At 37.5% G+C, this 20,395-nt stretch overlaps 1 pseudogene; it reads left to right on the forward strand.

Annotated features, from left to right (window-relative positions):
* The first annotated feature begins 2,062 nt into the window (after positions 1–2,062).
* On the forward strand, positions 2,063–20,197 carry LOC128014992 (ensconsin-like; annotated as a pseudogene).
* Positions 20,198–20,395: the final 198 nt, after the last annotated feature.

A 20,395-nucleotide genomic window follows, 5' to 3' on the forward strand; every position in this document is an offset into this window, starting at 1 on the left:
TTTATTTTCTCTTTCAAAATTCATTTTCCTTTCAACTTCATTTCCATCAGCAGTTTCACCGTCATTAGAGATGAGTTGGTCAAAGAATGCCTTGATTCACAAACTCTATGGAGTCACTGTAGTTGTGATTTTGTGTGTATGCAGCATAACAAGCCACATTTTGTTTTACTTTTTAGACCAGCCCAGAAGTTGTAATTCTATGCTTAACTGTCTGCCTCTCTGAGAATCTCATCAAGCACCATCAGGTGAGCATCTGAAATCGATCAAAAACCAAGTTACTCTCCAAAACTAAATAAACAACTTATATAAAGGCAGTTAATTAAATTCAACCAACATAGATAAAAATAAAATGAATGGCTGCAAATCACTTATTTAATTTTTAAATATACATGTCTATTTCAAAATCGTATATTTTTGTGTATGTGTGTGTGATATTTCATTGAAATTTATTTTTTTGCACTGAGAAACAATCAGAAAAAATATCAAGTGGTGTTGTAAGTAAATACACATTTGCTTTGTTTTGTTTTTTAAAGATACTCATGGGAATAAGGAGAAACTGGAACTGCTCACACTTAAAATCATCATGAAAGGTGGCTCAACAGATGATCCATTACAGACTGGGATAGTGCTGGAAGGCATAGAGGTGATGATGTAATTGGAAGGTGTAAAAGGCTTGTGTTTCTCTGCTTGGCCTAATTTATGCAATTAATCTGAGTTACCCCAATGAGCTCAATGTGTAATGTTTGTCTGCAACTGTTCGATTAAATTCTTGATTTATTCTTACGATATTTGTCGTGTGTTCCAAAAGTAAATGTAAGAAAAATTGTTGCAAAGGGTGAAAAAAAGTGTAATCGATTGTGAGGTTTGCAATCTCTGTGTTACAAAAAAAAAAATGTAAATGTTTGAAAAATGTAAACCCTTTAAGAAGTGTTGCAAAGGGTGAAAAATCAAGAAAATAACATGTTGGAAATGAAGCTCCATTTTGTATATTTGTCACATTTTGTTGTACATTTATGATGTGTGGTTTTAGGCTTCACCTTCACCACAGCCTGTCAAAAAAATAAACTGAAATGCTTTATTTTGTGTAATTTGCTTGTTTAATTTATTTAAGATGCGATTACTAAGGAGACCCCAATAGCTGAGGATCTAAAATCAGTTAAAATGTTAAGTTGGTTCAACTCAATTTTTTTAATATAAATGAGCTTAAATGTTACATTAACACAACTTGAAATAACTTGGCAGATTATATAATGTTGAATATTTTAAGTAAAGAACGTTGAGTCAACTCAAATAATTAAGTTCATGTAACAAATATTATCTTGTTCATTTTAAGTAAAATTGTTCCAAGTTAGGTTTACTTAAAAAGTGTGTTGCAAAAATGGTGCATATATATTTTAAGTAAATCCAACACATCATTTTTACCAGTGTATATATATATATATATATATGCAGAGGCAGACAGTAGTGCAGTATTTTTACTTAACTCAAGCAAATCAAAAAAGCATCTGTGGTTTATCAGTGTTTTCCTTTGGAAAGCTTTACTTCACTACATTCCAAAGCATAATTTCATACTTTTTACTGCACTTAATTTCATAAATACAAGTTGTTTGTTTTACCTTAAGAACATAAAATACATTTTGTACTTGTACTCTTTGTACTTGACTAAAATAAAGTTATAGATATCTAATGTAATTAAGTATTCAATTATATTTAATATGAAAGGTATAGTGCAGTAAAAAGGGCAATATTATGCTTTGGAATGTTGTAAAGTTCTCAAAAGAAAAACACTCTGATGTTTACTCTGCTGTAAAAGTACTCTTCAAGTGTCTGTACTCACTACTGTCCGCCTCTGTATACGTACGATAATGAGCCCAACGTTACATTAACGGAAACGTAATATTTAATGGAGATGAAAAGACCTTTTGCCTGGATTTTAATTAATTATGTTCCTTAAATAATTGGTACGCCTAAATGTGTAATTTGAAAAGTTTTGGTTGTGAACGGTGACTTGGGCAGTCTGTTTCTCGTGGACCTGAATCCGTTTCTTTTCGTCGGTTGTTTCAGCACTGCGCGCGCTGTCCGGTCTCTCCAGCTGGACTCAGCCGCTGCCACTAGTCCTCTCTCTCTGTACCGGACATCTGGTATAAACTCCTGACCGCCGGGGAGACGAACTTTCCTCACAATCTGCTCTAGCGCCACAGCGCGCATTCTGCTGGCAGTCCAGGAAGGAGCTTGCTATGATGTTTCCCTTGGCTTGAGTTTTTTGGGGGGTAGCGTTCTGATGCTGCGCTGTCTGTGACATTGCGGTTGGAAGAGCCACCGGTGGACCACGACGGTGGCGGGGAATGCTGTCAACCCCGCTGACATGTGCAAAGGTAACATTCCGTTAATAATTCTGGAAACGTACCTGCGGTGTTTTGTTAGCTTGAGAAGCTATTTGATTATATCCACACTAATTTTTGCTCTAATTGCCATGCTCTTTGTCTACTGTTTATATTTATATTATTTTTTGTTTTTGTAGATGAAACTGTATTTGCTGTTATGTTTGTTCAATAATAATAATAATAATAAATAAATAAATATTCTTTAAAGCTTAAAGCTGCTGTCTGATCTGGCAGAGAAAACCCGCTAAAAGCTCACGATTTATCACGCGTTCACATCGTTTCATTACGTTTACTCTTTTCCTTTGGCCTGCCTGTTGCAGACTCTGTGCAGGGGGGTTATTGTTTGTTCTTTCTCAAGTCGTCGTCAGACGGATGATGGGAGGTTCTGGAAAGTTGACAGGGCGAGCTCCCCACAACCCTATGACGTCAAACTCTGATGAGATTTGGATCGTTAAGACTAAACCACGTCCGTTTGCTAAATTAATTTAATGGAAAATCGATGGAGGGAGCTACAAAGCAAAGTAGGGTCAGCCTAAATATTATATCGATTCCTAATGATCCTCTAATAATATTTTTATTGATACCATTCCTACTGGTAATGTCTAAACCATTTATATGAATCAGGTGTATGAACATATTATATTATATAGATATAATTATATAAAATTAATATCCAGAAACATTAAGAAATTTGATTAGCTGCTGTCATGGTTGTTTAATTGGCATTTCATATCACATCAGTACTTACATCTTTAGAGGATTGAAAATACATTGTATGTGTTATTATTGTCAGGTGAGTTGTGGTATAGTATAAGAAGAGATCTATAGTGATCTATATAGAGATATAAGCTAGAGTGGGGGACATGGGCCGACAGTGGGGCCTTCTAACTGCAAGGGGCCTCAGGATGAGAGGACCAGCTAACCAAAAATAAGCCACTGCAAATGTGGAATCAGGAAGACAGGTAGTGTTTGAGTGTGAGCAGTTAAGATTTCTACATCAGTTCAAAATCTTTCTTTCTCTCTCTGTATATACAGATATTGATATTTATTCATAGTCTTTTAGACACTCAGAGAACCTAGAACAAAGTACACTAGAGTTTCTGCATGAACATGACATGAGTATTTTGGTCCCACTTTATATTAGGTGGCCTTAACTACTATGTACTTACATAAAAAATAAGTACAATGTACTTATTGTGTTCATATTGTATTGTAAAACACTTTTGCTGCTATTGAGGTGGGATAGGGGTAAGGTTAGGGAGAGGGTTGGAGGTATGGGTAAGTTTAAGGGTGGGTTAAGGTGTAAAGTATGGGTCAACAGTGTAATTATAAATGTAATTACAGAAATTAAATACAGATGTAATTACACATCATTTTTTAAAATATAAGTACAATGTAAAAACATGTATGTACACAATAAGTACATTGTACTAAATTATTAATTAAAATGTAAGTACATAGTTGTTAAGGCCACTTAGTTGTAGTGCTGTTTTTATTGTTCATGAATCATGACACTCTATGACATTGAGCTCAAACATACTTAGTCAGCTTTATGTCCACTATGCTTCTTATAGCAGAGCTTGTGTGTGTATTGGGAATAGAGTTAGGGAAGCAGAGAGAAAGAAATAAAGGAAAGAGATGGCAGACAAAGGACACTATCATGAGTGAGCAATTTATTTAAAATACACGTCATGCAGAGGAAGAAAAGGAACCTGGAAACTGAACTTAGCTAAAATAAAAAGAACACTTGACAAAGGATTTCCACTGCTCTGTCAAGAACAATTTTTTAAATAGTTCATTTTTAGAGATCACGTTGCCCTTCAAGGCACAAAATGCTAATTTGTTCTGTACTAATCTGTCTAATATATTGATTGTCAGTGGGTTGTTTATTTCAGTGTTCTAGTGGGAACAAATCCCTGTAGATAAATGATATAATGTTTGACTCTATTATGTGTATGTGCCTGTGAAATGACCGATTGAGCATATAGCTGAAGCAGAAGTAACTAGGCCACAGCTTCAGATTTATAATCCAGTCCAGAATGAATTAATGATCTGTTTTTTTGTCTTTGACAGAACAGAAATGAACACTCAATTCTCTGTGTGTGTGTGTGTGTGTGTTTGTCTTAATAACTCATATACAATATCTTTTAGTAACAAGGCCAACTATGTATGTAAAGGTCTTCTCAACACCGAACCTTGCCATTTCAACCACTTTTTATCACTGTTGGTGTGTTCCTTTTTTTTTAGCAGTCACAAAAGTAATGGCATCACCTTTAACTCCGGAAAAGAGTCCTCAAAGCAATGGCCATTCATCACCAACTTACCAGAAAACCAACCAAGGCAGCCCTTCTATAAAACACAGTAAGACCACCCTACATTAATGTGCAAAAACACCTTTAATTAAAAAACAAAATGTGTGTGTATACACACACACACATAAGATTGTAGCAGATGATTGGTTGGGTTTGCAGAGGTGTTTGGAAATACTATTTTTATTACATTCAACTATATTATATTATTGTTAGGGTCACATGTCATATTGTTGAAAAGGAGTTGATGGCAGAATTAACAATGGGTTCTAATGACTGAACTTCAAATTTCACTGACATGTCATCTTCTCCATCCTGTCGAAAGCTGATGCTCTGATCCCACCCACTGTCACAGAAAAGAAAACTCAAACCGACGGGTACGCTTCACCTTCACGGCATCCAGCCAATACCAACTCACATGCAGGTAAACAATGTAAGTCCCAATGATCTCAAAACCTCAAGCAGTGTAAAAAAAATGCCTTACGAGATAAAGTGTCTTTTTCCCCTTGTTTTCATGTTTCCCTGTCTCTCTTACAAAGATATGGAGGGCTATTTGAAGACAGATGATAGAATGAGACTTGTCAATAAATTAACTCTATATCAGTAGTGGTGGTGCATTGCATGGCACATGATTTAGTATTTGGTATTTTGGATTTTTTTACTTTAATGACTTTAAAATATGTATACACAATGCTTATTGCCAAAGGTGCTAGTGTATATTTACATAGATATTCCCTGTTAGAACAGCCCCAAAATTGCTGAAGCTGTCTGAAACTATGATGATAAGCTTTAAGTTCTATGATGTTGTTACATACAGTAACAAGTCAAAATAAAGTCAATAGTTTCTCTCGCTCTCTCTCAGCTGCACGGGAGCAATCTATAAAGGAGAAAGAAAGGGGGGCAAAGCTGCAGTATGAGAAGACGGTGGAGGAGCGCTGGAAGTGGCTGGAGGAGCAGAGACAGAAGGAGGAGCTTTGCAGAGCAGCTGTGGAGGAGAAGAGAAGACAGCAGCTAGAGGAGGAGAAGGTCAGAGATCTATAGTCAAATGCACTTGTCCTAGGACTCAGTGTCCAAGCAAGGAATCATGAAATAGCAGATACTGATGCTATTCTTCCCTTGACCTTTCAAATGCTATTTTCTCTTATGGAACTTTTATGTCAGGACATAATTAGATTATAATCTTTCAGTAGCTGTAGGGAATTTAGGCCTGTATTTTCAATAAATTAATATGGTGCAATGCAAAACCATCTGAATTTACTAAAAAGAAAAACCAAACAAACAAAAATTTTTTATGCTGTGTAATGACATTTTAAGCAATCACACTGTATCTATGGCAATGAATTCCTGCCCTGCCATGTAATATCACCCACCCACAGGGCAGACACTATTCTTGTGCAAATATTTATCTGTTATGAGCCTGTGAGTGTTTACTGGGTGCCGTGGCTTGTGATACTTCTCCAATCAGAGGGATTTGGCTGGATCAGATCAGACTTTTTTTAATCCTTGTCTCTGGGTTGTGGATTCATTATTCTTCTTAAGCATGGCCTTCATCTGCCACACATTCAGCATTCACAACTATGTTCATTTCGGAAAGGCTGAAAAGAAGTGGGCAAAGAATGAAAGAGAAACAAAGTGGCATGTGGGAGAGGTGATGCTGGACTCAACAGATGTTGCTGGAACAATTTTCATAGACACAAAGCAAATACAAATAGAATCTTAAATGAGATGGTGGCAATTTTCTTTATGAACTGCCATGTCAATATCTGAATATGTAATTTGCTGATATTATGGTGCCTATTAGTGTTATGTGTCTAGAAGGCAATGAGTTAGAACTTAATGAGGATATTTAAGGTGTTAGTTAGTACTCGAGTCTGTGATTTGGCACTAAACTGCCAATCAAATGTTTGGGGTCAGTAAAGTAAAAAATTTGAACAATATTTTTGAAACGAGTCTCTTGTCCGTCAAGCACCATGTCGTTTAATTAGCAAATGCATTTGTGCTCATTTTTGCACCCATGGGCCTGCTGGTCTAAAAAAGAGGTGTGTTCAGGTGCAGTGCTGGCGCATTGCTATTTTAAGGAGCTGAAAATAGACTGCGCCATAGACCAACTCAAACCTGGTCTAAAGTCTAAACTCAACGGCGCAATATTTTTTTTGTTATTTAAAGAGTGCGTTGGTAGAAAATGCGCCTCTTGGCGGGTCCACAGTGTGCGTTGAGTTTGCTTACTACACACAGGGACGCGCATCAAACAAACATGCCAAATATTAAAAACAAAAGGATTACACTGTAAAAAATTTTGCCGTTAAATAACAGTAATTTTCTGGCAGCAGGGGTGCCAGTAAAGTACTGTTAATTTACAGCTCTTAACCATTAATTTACCACTCTTATTTTTTAACAGTATTTTACCGTAAATTCTACCATGGAAATTAACTCCACTCCCACTGCTTCAAACAGTTCGAGTTTTTAAACTAGCATTCCTACGATGTTAGTACTATGAACTTATTTCATTTGAGTCCACTGAGAAGGAATATTTCTTACACTTAATGTGCAGTAATAAAGTAACTAAATACATGACTTTTACTCAAATCACTGCAGCTCATTGTCAGCTGTATTACACATGTATGTGCTGAAGTACTTAACACAGAGATCACCACTGTATCAGCGACTCCACATTTATTGCCTTTATATAAAGCAGCAGAAAATCAGAATTTGTGGCTCATCATTGACTGAAGCACCGGCTCTACTCTACAGCACAATGGTGAACAACAAAACTACATTAAACTAAACGATCTCTCTTGTGCAAACACACATTAATACAGTCAAGTTCAGTATTTACTCTCATTATCAGTGTATGACTTTGCCTAATTTTTTTTCTATGGATGTTCACAAATATTTTAGTTAAATAAACTTATTTTTCATTTGGTAAATCTGAAGTTTACATTTTACAGTATATTACTGTTTTTCCTTGACTTGACGGCAAAAACTTTTTTTTTTGCTGGCAACCATTAATTTACGGCAAGAAACAGTAGAAAAACAGTTATTTACTGGCAGCAGGGGTGCCAGTAAATAACTGTTTTTCTACAGTTTGTTTCCTGTAAATTAATTACAGTTTATTACTGTTAAATTATGTTTCATTCTGTTTTTTCTTCATCTTAAATCTTTAACCCTTTAAACCCCACAAGAAAATCCTCAGTTTTAAATGAACACTTATAATGTGTGCACACTACAGAGTGTTAGAGTAACACTGAATCAGTGAAGTTAATGAGATAATTCGGTGATTAACTGATGATTGAGCATTAGTGATAAACACCTGCAGAATCACTGAAGGAAAGAGAAACACAAGAACTACAAATAACTTCAGCCACAGCCTTAGAAGAAATCAACTGAATAAAAGAATACATCAAATCTCTCAAGATCTGATTAAACAACTACTAAAACAGCTTCACCAGATTCACATTACTAACCAGACTGACTTTATTTCTGTCAGATGTCTACAGAAGAACTTATGGAGAGTTAAATAGGTTTAGGTGTTTTTTTCACTACCATGATGGAGATCAGTGTTTACTTTAGTTGGGCTCTTGAACGTGACTTTTTCAGTTTTTTTTTTTTTTTTCATGCTGTAACAATGCGCCTTTGGAACCTGTTATAGCAAAACAAAAGTACACAGAAGAAAAAAAAATCAGATATTGTTGTTTATAGATTGACAAGAACAAATACTATTATTTCTGATCTAATCCCGTATCTCTTCTCTTATTGAATATTGATACTACAGCATGAGAAGGAACACCGCTGAGCCATAAGTTATGAAAGACTGTTAAGAAAATGTCACTCACGCAATGCATGCTGGGAATCATGGATGAGTTTTATCCTGTGCTGGTACCCAGCATGCATTGCATCATGAACCTTTTGATTGTCACCATTGTTGAGATTCATATGCTGATTGTTGATTTCTCTCTTTGAGTGTTGTGGGGACTGCTGCCCGAAATACTTTTTAACTAAAACTAGTCGTTAAATCCATAAATACTGGTTATCACACTACTTTTCAATCTTACTAAATTGAAGTGTCATTCACTCAAATATTTCAACACCAAATTAATATTTGATTATTATAGCAACACTTTAAGTCAGTCTAGTAGATCATGCCTGTTAGAAACAACCATAATCACTTGACTATCAAAATTAATACTGCTGTAACAGATGCATCATAAAGATACAAATACAGCAATAAAACAAAATGTAAAGTGTAAAAGTCAATGGTCAGGAGCCCAACTAAAGCAAACACTGATCTCCACAATGGTGACGCTAAACGAAACAGTAACATTATCATCTAAATCTCTTTAATTCTCAATAAGATCTTTTGATCTCTGTTCTCTGATCTGACAGAAATAAAGTCAGTCTGGTTAGTAATGTGTGAAGTTGGTGAAGCTGTTTGTTGATTGTTTAAATCTTCAGTTGATTTCATCTAAGGCTGTGGCTGAAGTCAGTTGTATTTCATGTGTTTGTCTTGTTATGTTTTTTTCTTCTTCAGTGATTCTACTCATTAACAGCAGCTGTTGATCAGTGTCTGAATTCACTCATTAGTGTTCATTCTCTCTGTCAGGTGGACTATATTAGTAAACTCATGTAGGGAATAGTGAATGAGGGTGTAGGGTGTGATTTGAAACACAGCCGCTGAGTGTCGACTTTGAAAGTTGTTAATTTACGATATATAGCAGCAGGCTACTTCTCGAAAACGATGAATATTACCCAGAATGCACTGTTTTAATGAAAAACAGTATTTTACTGTCGAAATTTGGCCGTTTTTTTACAGCGATTTTTAACAGTGTACAGTGTAAAATAATATTATTGTGTAGGCTACATAAATATTAAAATGTAATAATGGATAGTCATTGCATGTATTAGAATTAGGCTACCTGTTTGCATTCAGACTATTACTACTTGTAATGATGAATGAATTTGGTGAATTGAACAATCTTGGCAATACAGACACATATATAATAACTGACTCATCGCGCAGAGCTTTGGTGGATTCCTGCTTGTCCCGTAGATGATCTGCTCGCGCGCTTTAACTTCGCTCACATGCAGATCGGTTTCTTTGCTTGAGAAGCATTCAGCTTTTCCGCCAACAAATCCCGTCACGTAAATAATTATCTGCCACGGCGCGAGCGCATCTCGCTCTTAAAGGGAATGGGAGATAACACTCTGATTGGTGTATTGAACGTTACGCCCATTACTCATTAAAGGGGGGGGGGGGTGAAATGCTCGTTTTCACTCAATATCCTGTTAATCTTGAGTACCTATAGAGTAGTACTGCATCCTTCATAACTCCAAAAAGTCTTTAGTTTTATTATATTCATAAGAGAAAGATAGTCTGTACCGATTTTTCCCGGAAAAACACGACCGACTGGAGGCGTGACGTGTGGGCGGAGCTAAAGAATCACGAGCGCGAATAGGCTTTTGCGTTGAGAGCGTCTGGAAGCTGTGACACCGTGAGGAAAAAACCAACCAAAATAAACCATGGCTAACAGTCAGATTCAGCGTATATTTATGATCCAGAATCAGATCCCGAGGCTGAAACTGAACGAGAGCAGCAGCAGCAACGACTCGCTCCGAGCGGGGCTCGAACCGGGGTCTCCGATGGGAGGCGGACGCACTAACAAGAAGGCAGAGATATTTGAAGCAGTTTTACTCACCGCCTGCGGTTCCAACACACGATCGTGGCCCTTTTTCGTTGGGATTGCATCATCCTTAAGAAATAAACGATACGCAAATCCGTCGTCAAACTGGGCCTTGTTTGTAAAACAAGCATCTTCGAAATGCAGGGAACTAACACAAACACTTGCACAACTCCGTTGATGCTCTGTAAAAATAAACTCCATCCACTGGTCCCTTAATGCTGTTTTTTTTTGGTAATCTGTGCAGGGTTGTCTTGCCCTGGCAACCAAAAATACACTTCTTTTGTGACATTTCGCGACGCTCTCGCTCTGATCACTGAATGCCTTTGCTCTCAGTACTATGCTATACGGGAGCGTGCGCTCTTCCGGCAGACGTGCCCTAGGACCCATATAAGGAAATTCCGCTCCATCTAACGTCACACAGAGCCATACTCGAAAAAAACTTTCCGAAACTTGTGACAAACCGGAAGGAGTATTTTTGGAACAGAAATACTCCTTCAAACGTACAACTTCATTTTTGAAACTTTGTCCATGTTTAGCATGGGAATCCAACTCTTTAACAGTGTAAAAAACTCAGTATGCATGAAATAGCATTTCACCCCCCCTTTAAGAGAACAGGGACAACCCAGTCCAAAAATGCGCCCCGCGCACGGACCGTTTTTCCGTCGTCAAAACAAGTATAGCAAAAGTGGATTTGGACACGCCCTGATTGCACATGCGCTGTGCGCTTTACACTTCATGTTTAGATCGTTAAAATAGGGCCTAAGGCTGCACTGATTCGATCAAAAATACGGTAAAGACTGTAGTATTATTACAATTTAAAATAACTTTTTTATTTTTAATTTAATATATTTTAAAATATTTACAGAATTTTCAGCAGCCATTAATCCAGTCTTCAGTGTCATGTGATCTTTTAGAAATCATTCTAATATGCTGATTTGGTGCTCAAGAAACATTTATATTTTTGTGGATACCTTTTTTTCAGGATTCTTTGATTAATCAAAAGGTCAAAAGATCAAAAGATCAAATGGAAACCTTTAGTAGCATTATACATTTCTTTAATGCCATTTTTAAACCATTTAATGCATACTTGTTGAATGAAAGTATTACTTTCTTTCAAGTAAGTAAATAAATAAAAGTCTTGACCCCAAACTTTTGAACAGTAGTGTACTATAAGCCATCACATAGAATTATAGGTGGCGTAGATGAAGATCAGTGCATATATCTGCACCCATTATGGTTGTACTGATGCTGTTGGTGTAAATGTCCACTGGTGAAGGGAGTGTCTGTTTTTCTCTGTTCTGGAATGGCACACACAGGAGCGTCTGGAAGCTCTAATGAGGAAATCACTGGAGCGCAGCTTACAGCTGGAGAACAAGAATAAACGCTGGGCATGGGGACCCAACAGCACTGCTCAAGGTGAGTGTAATGCACACACAGACATCACACTGGATGAAGAAAAGGAGACTGGGAGGAGGGGAGTGAGCACTGATGGAGTGAGAATGAAAGTAAGGCACTACTGTGAGAAAATATTTCATGATATGGCGGACTTCAACAGTCAACTTAGTATCAACTCATGAAAATGCTTCTATGTTGCATTTTTCTAACTAAATTCAATTCAATTTATTCAAAATCATATGATTTTTGAAAAATTATTTTAAAATATACCTTACTGAATTCCTGCTTTATTTTATTTTCACTTTTTAATAATGCAGTGAATGTCGAAAAGCCGTTATAAAGTTGCTGTGACACTGCAGTGCAGATGTGTCCTTGCATTTTGTGTGATTTTCATCTGGACTTTAGTACACCATGTTACTAGAGCTCAGGTTTCATGAGAGGAAGGACAGGCAGGGATGAGTGAATAAGCTCTTTCTGTGTGGTGCTCCTCGTCCTGTTGGCTAGGACATATTTAATTGGTTAAGAAATTGGTTATTGATTTGGGGCCTTAGATTTATTCATTTAAGGAAGAAAGCTTGTTTTTGTAAGATTTCTGAAGACTTTTTATTCATCCAAGTCATTACTGAAAATTAATATAATTTACACAAAAATCACTTAATTTTATGCCTTTATCCACAGTGACTTGTTACGTAATAAAGGGATAGAATGTTACGTAATAAAGGGATAGACCACTCATAAATGAAAATTCTGCATGATTTACTCACCCTTATGTTGTTCCAAACCTGTATAACTTACTTTCTTCTGTGAAAACAAAAATATTTTAAAGAATGTTGATAGATAAACATTTTCAGTTCTCATTTACTTCCATTGCTCGCATAAAAATGTAATGTTAAAAAAAATATCCAGTGAAAGTCTATGGGAAGCAAAAGTGATTCTTTAAAAAAAATCACATGAAGATGAGTAAATGATGACAGAAAGTAGATTTCTGGGGGGGTGAATTATCCCTTTATACTCAAGAAGTGTGGATGCTTATTGAGAGACTCAGTAGTAAAAGTGTGTTCTGATGATGATGATGCAGTTTGTGTATGTGAAGGATGCAGGTTTTGAGTTTGAGTGTGTCTGAATTGAGCTCAGCCTTGCTCATTGTGTCTGGCTGCCATGCTTAAAGAGCGGCAGAGGATGTGGTGAAAGGGTTTAAGTGTGTGTGCTTAGGTACACACGTCACCCCAAAAGCACACACTTCACATAAGGGTGCCCAGTCTGTCCATAATGCTCTGCCGTTTCTGTTGTGCTCTACCATGACCCTATTGCCAAGGTGACTGGGCGAATGCCCCGCCTCTGCTCTCCCCCATGACCTCGCTGCCCTCTCTCCTGCTGCCATCGAATCAGGCAACGTTATGAACCCTAGCTGGCCTTTTCTCATCCCCTCTTCCCTCCTTTCTCTTCAGACTGACATCGGTTTTGGTTTCTATCCCAAAAACAAACAAGTACTTGTTTGCAGTACCACCACAGCTATATGTTTTTGTGTGTGTGTGTGTGTGTGTGTGTGTGTGTAAACTGCATAGCCACAAGTGGTAATATTGAGACCTGCTCTGACCAGGAAATGCTCCTCTGTCTGTCCCATGCAGTGCCCTCCATTCCTCACAAAGGATCACCAAGTCGAAGAAGAACCAATCCTGTGCCAGCCGAAGAATACAGTGGAGCTCTCAGTGCCCCTAACACCCCCAAGGTCAGGACAGTGTCTATTCATGAAATAATCCTGAAAAAATGTAGCATGGTTTCCACAAAAATATTAAGCACGACTGTTTTATCATAATACGAAATCTATGATAATATAAAATGTTTCTTGAGCACTAAATCAGCACATTAGAATGATTTCTGAAGGATCATGTGACACCGAAACATGGAACAATGGCTGCTAAATTCAGCGTTGCCATCAAAGGAATAGAATATTTTATAATATTACTGCAAAGGGAGAAAGGAAGGATGTTGTTATGTTGCCATCTGGAAGCAGTGCACCATGGAGTATTATGTGTTATTTGTGTTTGTTGCAGAAAGAGAGACTGCGTGGAGAGAGGAGGACTGGCTCTCCTGTCACATGTTCACCAGTTAGGAGAGCTAAATCTCCTGCTGATGTTTCCCACCGCTCGGCCTCACCTGCCACAGCCAAGTAAGATGCTGACATAAGTACCTCCAATTAATTACATTTTGTTTGATCCAGTAATGTGCTGACTATAAGCATCTGAATCAGCTCTTTTTTTGTATGCTCTGAAGCCTGAAGGCCTAAGAGTTATACTCAGTCACCCTGTACAGCGTGGCAGTATCCACCTTCCCCTATGAAACACAGACCTGCCACACCGGTCAGTGACAGCAGCAGGAAGACAAAAGGCAGGCAAGCCGAGGATGTCAAAAATCAGGATCCGATGGAGGGCAGGTCTCTCAAGGCTGAGATCCATCAGAACAGGAGCCCTAACAATGAAAGTTTGGATAAGGCACCAAAAATGGAGACAGCGGTTTCCAGCACACCACCTCCAGAAAGAAGAACAATAAAGATAGAAAATCACATTAATGGTTTAAAGGAGAAGAAAAGTGTAGTTTTGGAAAACCATCAGCAAAAGAATGAAAAGCTGGAGACTCCTAAAAAAAACCTCTCAAATCAAACTGTAATGATGTGACGGCAAACAAATGTGCAGGTGGGTCCTTGTATATTTAGCCTTATTAGTATAAAATGATTACTACATAAATTAGGCCCTTGAGACTAAAGGGAGCCTGCTTTGTAGTCCTCGAGCGTTCCAAACTTGTTAAAACTCATTTTAACTTTTTGTTTTTGACTCTCTCACAGATCCTTCATGGTGGTTGCTGGAGCGACAGATGCTGAGGAGGGATCTCGTCTGCTTGCAGAACACAGGCGTCTGACCAGAGTGCTGAAGGAACAGGAGGAGAAACAATGCAGGGAATCGGAGGAACAGGAAAAGTATGCCTTTGTATGACTCACCATGTATTTCTCTGAACTATTGTACAAAGTGTTCAGTGCTTGCTGAATGTGCCTCAGACATTTGTGACCCTGGACTTATTTATAATAGCTGAATAAATAAGCTTTCCATTGATGTGTGGTTTGTTAGGATAGGACAATATTTGGCCAAGATAAAACTGTTTGAATATCTGGAATCTGAGGATGCAAAAAAAATCTAAATACCGAAAAAATCACCTTTAAAATGATCCAAATGAATTCTTAGCAGCTCATATTCCTAGGTTTTGATATATTTATGGAAGGAAATTTACAAAATATCTTCATGGAACATGATCTTTACTTAATATCCTTATGATTTTTGGCATAAAAGAAGAATCTATAATTTTGACCCATACAATGCTTTTTTTTTTTTGCTTTTGCTAAAAATATACCCCAGTGACTTAAGACTTAAGGTTTTGTGGTCCAGGGTCACATTTATAATGAGTATGTGTCACATAACTGTGTTAACGTGGTTTAAATAATGAAGTTTTGAAGTTGCTTTTTGTATGGGTTTTTCAATTAAAATAAATTAAAATGTATTAATAAAGCACTTAAAAGCCACAAAGTACCAACTTATACAATTATATACAATTATAAGAAACTGAAAAATATATTTTAAAAAGACAGAAATAAAAAATAATGACAAATTTTAAACGCATGAAAGAAAAAATGAGTAGAGGTGTTAAAGAGTGACGTTTCCTCATGAGACTGTGTGTGAATTTCAGACTAAAGAGTGAGCAGCTTAAGAAGAGGCAGCTGGAGGAAAGAGCTCGACAAGAAGAGAAGACTCGTCAAGCTGAGGAAGAGAAATGTAGGCAAGAACGGGAACGGAAGAAGAGAGAGCAGGAGGAGAAAAAAACATAAGGAGAAGGAGCGTCAGGCCCTGATGGAGAAAGAGGTTAGAAGATTTCAAGTGAAATTAGCTTGCACTTAAATTCCAAACTTCTGAAGAATGAATAATACTGTTTTAAAAAATAAAGAAATCAAATAATAAGGCCAAGTACATACTGCAATTAAATATGGTTCTAAATCTGATTGAGCGTCTGCTCATAAATATCTATATCAGTCTATCTGTCATTCTTCTCTGATCTTCTGTCTGTAGACTCCTAAGCTTCACTTGTGTTTATGTGTTGAATAGAAAGTGGAGGCAGAGATTCTAAATGATGCTAAAAAGGATGCTGAGTGCCAGCAGCAGGAGAGAGAGCTTTTTAAACAGCAGGAGGAACAGGAAAGACAACAACGAAAAAAGGTAGTACGGCCAGCAGCAAGCCACAGTAAGCAACTTTGCACAGATCAGCTGTATACTACACTTAATAGTACTACACTAAAATGTGTTTCAAATGTTCCCTGCAGAGAATTGAAGAAATAATGAAGAGAACCAGAAAGGGTGATGGCGAGATGAAGATAACACTAAGAAACAAACCATCCATCACTTTAACTCTATAACTATTTAGTTTCTTTCTACCCTATTTGTGCTAAACTGTACAGTAGTAAAGCGTGTTTTATTTATTCATTTATTTATTTTTAAATTGTTAAATTAGGCAAAGCATACAGTTGAGACAAATACCTACATGGATTACCATTTTTGTGTAAAGTAGAAAAAAAATAGTGAATCATCTGAAAGGTACAGTAACAGAATGACCTGATAGTCACACAGAGAGAGGACAGCCCAGAGCCCTTATCTCCTGTCTCACACACCGTCTCTCCTCCAGGTAGGACTCAACCCTCTCGCACTCACACACCAAACATGGTTGAAATGCATGTTAAAAACTAAATTTTACATTAATATTGGTGTGGAGAGTGGGGCGGGGCCGAGAGGCGTGGGAACGAGGAGTGAGGCCAGGTGTAGTGATTGGAGTTGAGCTACACCTGCGCCCCACCGCCAGTATCGAGTCCCACGTAGGAGATGGAAGGATATAAAACTGGAGTGACGACCGTGAAGGACGAGAGAGGACCAGGCCTGGGACATTATTTTATGTTTTGGCTTTTATTTGTATTTATTTTCAATTATTAAAATTATGTTTTGATTGTGCGCCGGTTCCCGCCTCCTTCTTCCTAATGAATAGGAAGTTCATATCGTTACAATTGGGTGTTATTTTTCTATGTGGCTTTCCTAACAAATGATTGCCATGCATATAGGGATGCTTATTTTTGTGAAAGCACCTTAAAGTGTTCACTACTGCAGTCGTAGTCAGTTTTAGGCTGTTCCCCTAGAGGCAAATGTGTGTATACTGCTATGTGTCAGCAGGCCTACTGGTATTTTTCCATCGCTGTAGTATCTACAGCAGCGGCAGGAGAGGGCAACAGGGGATCGTATTTACTGTCATAGGTTGTGTTTAAGGTGATCTGTTCTAGACTAAGACTAAACTGACTATATTTAGTCTGCCTGCTCTGCTTCACATTGCAGTCATTTGTGTGGTTTTTGATAGGTACTGTGTAGTAACAGCTGCTCTATGTGAAATCACGCACTTGATGGAATTTACCACTGATTAGAGAACCGGCTTTACTGATGAGATGCGCATTAACGATTGGCCGATCGTGATCGGAGCAGCCTATAGTTTTTGACTCTATTAGGTGTTTTAGAAAGATGTGTTTGTGACATAATGCATGCAATGATTTAAAATAATATAAATAACTAGTGTAAAAAAAAGTGTTCAGTTTAGTTGTTGACCATGACTAAGGTATTTATAATAAGCATACATTGCATAACAAATTTTAAATGTTTTGTAGTCTTGTTCTAGAAACTTTATAGTAAATTTGTGGGCATTTCTGTCAGTTTTGGAAATAAAACGGGATGCATTGAATTTAAAAAAAAAGTCAGTAAAAACGTTTAAATTGTTACATTGTTTAAATTGTTACATTTTGTCCTTTCATCAAAAAAACATAAAAAGTTGTGCTTCTTAGAATGATTTCTTAAGGGTAATATGGCAGTGAAGACTGGAGTAATGGCTGCTGAACATTTAGCTTTACTAACACAGGATTAAATTACATTTTAAAATATATTGAAGAAAAAAGGTATTTCAAATTGTAATAATCTTTTACAAAAAAACATTTCAGGTGGTAACCATCTGACCTCAAGTTCTGAAGACAAATCTCAGGCCAACCCCATTCAGACGACCTCTGTGCATGGCCAGATCGACAAACAGGAGCGTCCGGGGAAAAGACCAGAGAATGGATGGGCGAATGAACAGATGAAGTCTCCTGCTCACATGCCCACAAAAAATACCTTCCTGAACGGCCAAGTGAACATTAACTCTACTGCAGTGAAAACAGAAGAGAAAGGAAAGACCAGTGAAGAGAATGCCAAGACTATTAGACAAGAGAGTGAGCAGGTAAAGACTCAACGTTTACAAGTGAAGAAAGAGATAAAGCGAGAAGACACATCAGCAGCAAAGGTGCAGGTCACCCCACTGAAGAGCTCGCCTGAAAACACTGCAGCAAATATTAAGAGTATTGTGATGAAAGACAGTAAACCCCAAGTTTACACCCAAGTGAAAGTACCTACAAATATTCCCTGCCACAATTTACAGGAAACCAAGCTGACCAATGGAAAAAGCCAAACTATCACTCAGGCAGCCAAAATAGATGCCAGTGAAAACACCTGATCCTGTACAAATTAATGGACAGGCCACAGCTCAGGGACCAAGGGAGGATGTCACTGTGTAGAAATCAGACATCCCCTATGCCAGTTCAATGGTAACAGTCCCACGAGCAAAGACTTTCACTCATGCTGGTGGACATATGATAACACAGGTGAAATCAAAGGAGGGAGGGAACGACAACCCACCCTCTTCCTTGATCCCCTTGCCAGAGTCAAAACCCCCTCTGCCTCTTATTCGTCTGGAGGGGAGGAGTGGAGCGGCAGAGGACTCTGCAGATGAAGTGCAGTACATGGAGGTTAGGTGAGTTTGACACAGTGACTGTGTCAACAATTCCTTTACACTGGAGTGCTCTAGAAGACCTGTTGGATCTGACCGGGCAAGTAGCTTATCCCAGACTTTCTCATGCTGCTTGGTTGGGTGACTGCAACAAGAATCTAATACAAGGAGTCTGTAGCCCTGGATCCGATTCTGAACTCACCCCTCCATCCTCTGACAAACACCATGTACAATAATGTTGGTTGAACATAATATAACATAACTATTTTCATGCAAGCAGTAACATATCTACAATACCATTCAAAAGTCTGGGGTCGGTTACTTTTACCGATTATTTATTGAGTGAGTGACATGACATTCAGCCAAGTATGGTGACCCACACTCAGAATTTGTGCTCTGCATTTAACCCATCCAAAGTGCACACACACACTGTGAACACACACACGGAGCAGTGGGCAGCCATTTATGCTGCAGCACCCGGGGAGCAGTTGGGGGTTCAATGCCTTGCTCAAGGGCACCTAAGTTGTGTTATTGCCCAAGATTCGAACCCACAACCCTAGGGTTAGGAGACAATATCTCTAACCACTAGGCCACGACTTCCCACAAAGTATTATTGACTATTACAATGTTGAAAACAGTTGTGCTTCTCAATATATTTGTGGAAATTCCGAATTTCAGGATTCTTTGATGAATAGAATATTCAAAAGAACAGCTTTTTTTTAATCAATGTCAATATCTTTTTTATCTATTTAATCGTCCTTTCTGCATAAAGACATTCATTTCTTTCATTAAAAAAAGTGTAGTGATTCCAAAGTTTTGAGCTATAGTGTATATACATTTCTTCACAATTCTTGACTGGTAAGTTCCAGTTAGATAATGTTTTGTTCAAATTTTCATATAGATTTGGCATAATAAACATGATATATTTCTGTTCATTTACCAGGTAATGTGGCAGACTACATTGGTGCAGCTGACCGCAATGGGATTACTTATCATCTCTTTTGACAAAAAATGGAAAGAAAGTGGAAATTAAAGGAGAAAACACAAATTTGTCTGTCTGGTTTCAATATTGTCCTAATTAAAAATTGAGTCCTTCTGCCTTTAATCATTTTCCAATGACATTGTCATCACTAGATAGAGACAGAACACTGATTTGTTACTTATATTTTAGGAAGATTATGAACTATAGTGTGACATAACTCTTTATAGTTAGAAATACATGATAAAAAGGCGTTCTTGCCAGTCAATTCTCTCTATCATATATAAAAATATTATGATCCGTTTTGTTGAGTAATTGTGTATTTTAAGTGCAACGAACATCTCCTGCATTGCATCACTGTACTGAACCCCTATTTTTCTATTAAATGCTTATAACGCAGGACATTAACACATTAGATAAATATGATCATCAATTTATACAGAATGAATATTATAAAGAATCAAGGGCAGTAAGCCTATTTAAAGCCCTAGTTTACCGGTAATAAGAAGTCCTGACTTTATTCCTTAACATTGATGAAGTGTTGTGGTCCAAACCAAAAATCCATCGGTGTGATTTTACTTACCTGAACACTTCATTAGCATCAAGCCATAATTACATGCCTCGGAATAAACCAATACATTGTCTTTACCAGCTCATGTATCCTTTGCTTGATGGAATTGTCTTTGAATTTAGTTCTAGCCTTCAATAAAACAAAGTATTATATACTACATACATATACTACATCTGTGACACAGGGTCAGT

The sequence above is a fragment of the Carassius gibelio genome, chromosome A5 (assembly GCF_023724105.1).
Source record: "Carassius gibelio isolate Cgi1373 ecotype wild population from Czech Republic chromosome A5, carGib1.2-hapl.c, whole genome shotgun sequence".
In the NCBI taxonomy this organism is placed as follows: Eukaryota; Metazoa; Chordata; class Actinopteri; order Cypriniformes; family Cyprinidae; genus Carassius; species Carassius gibelio.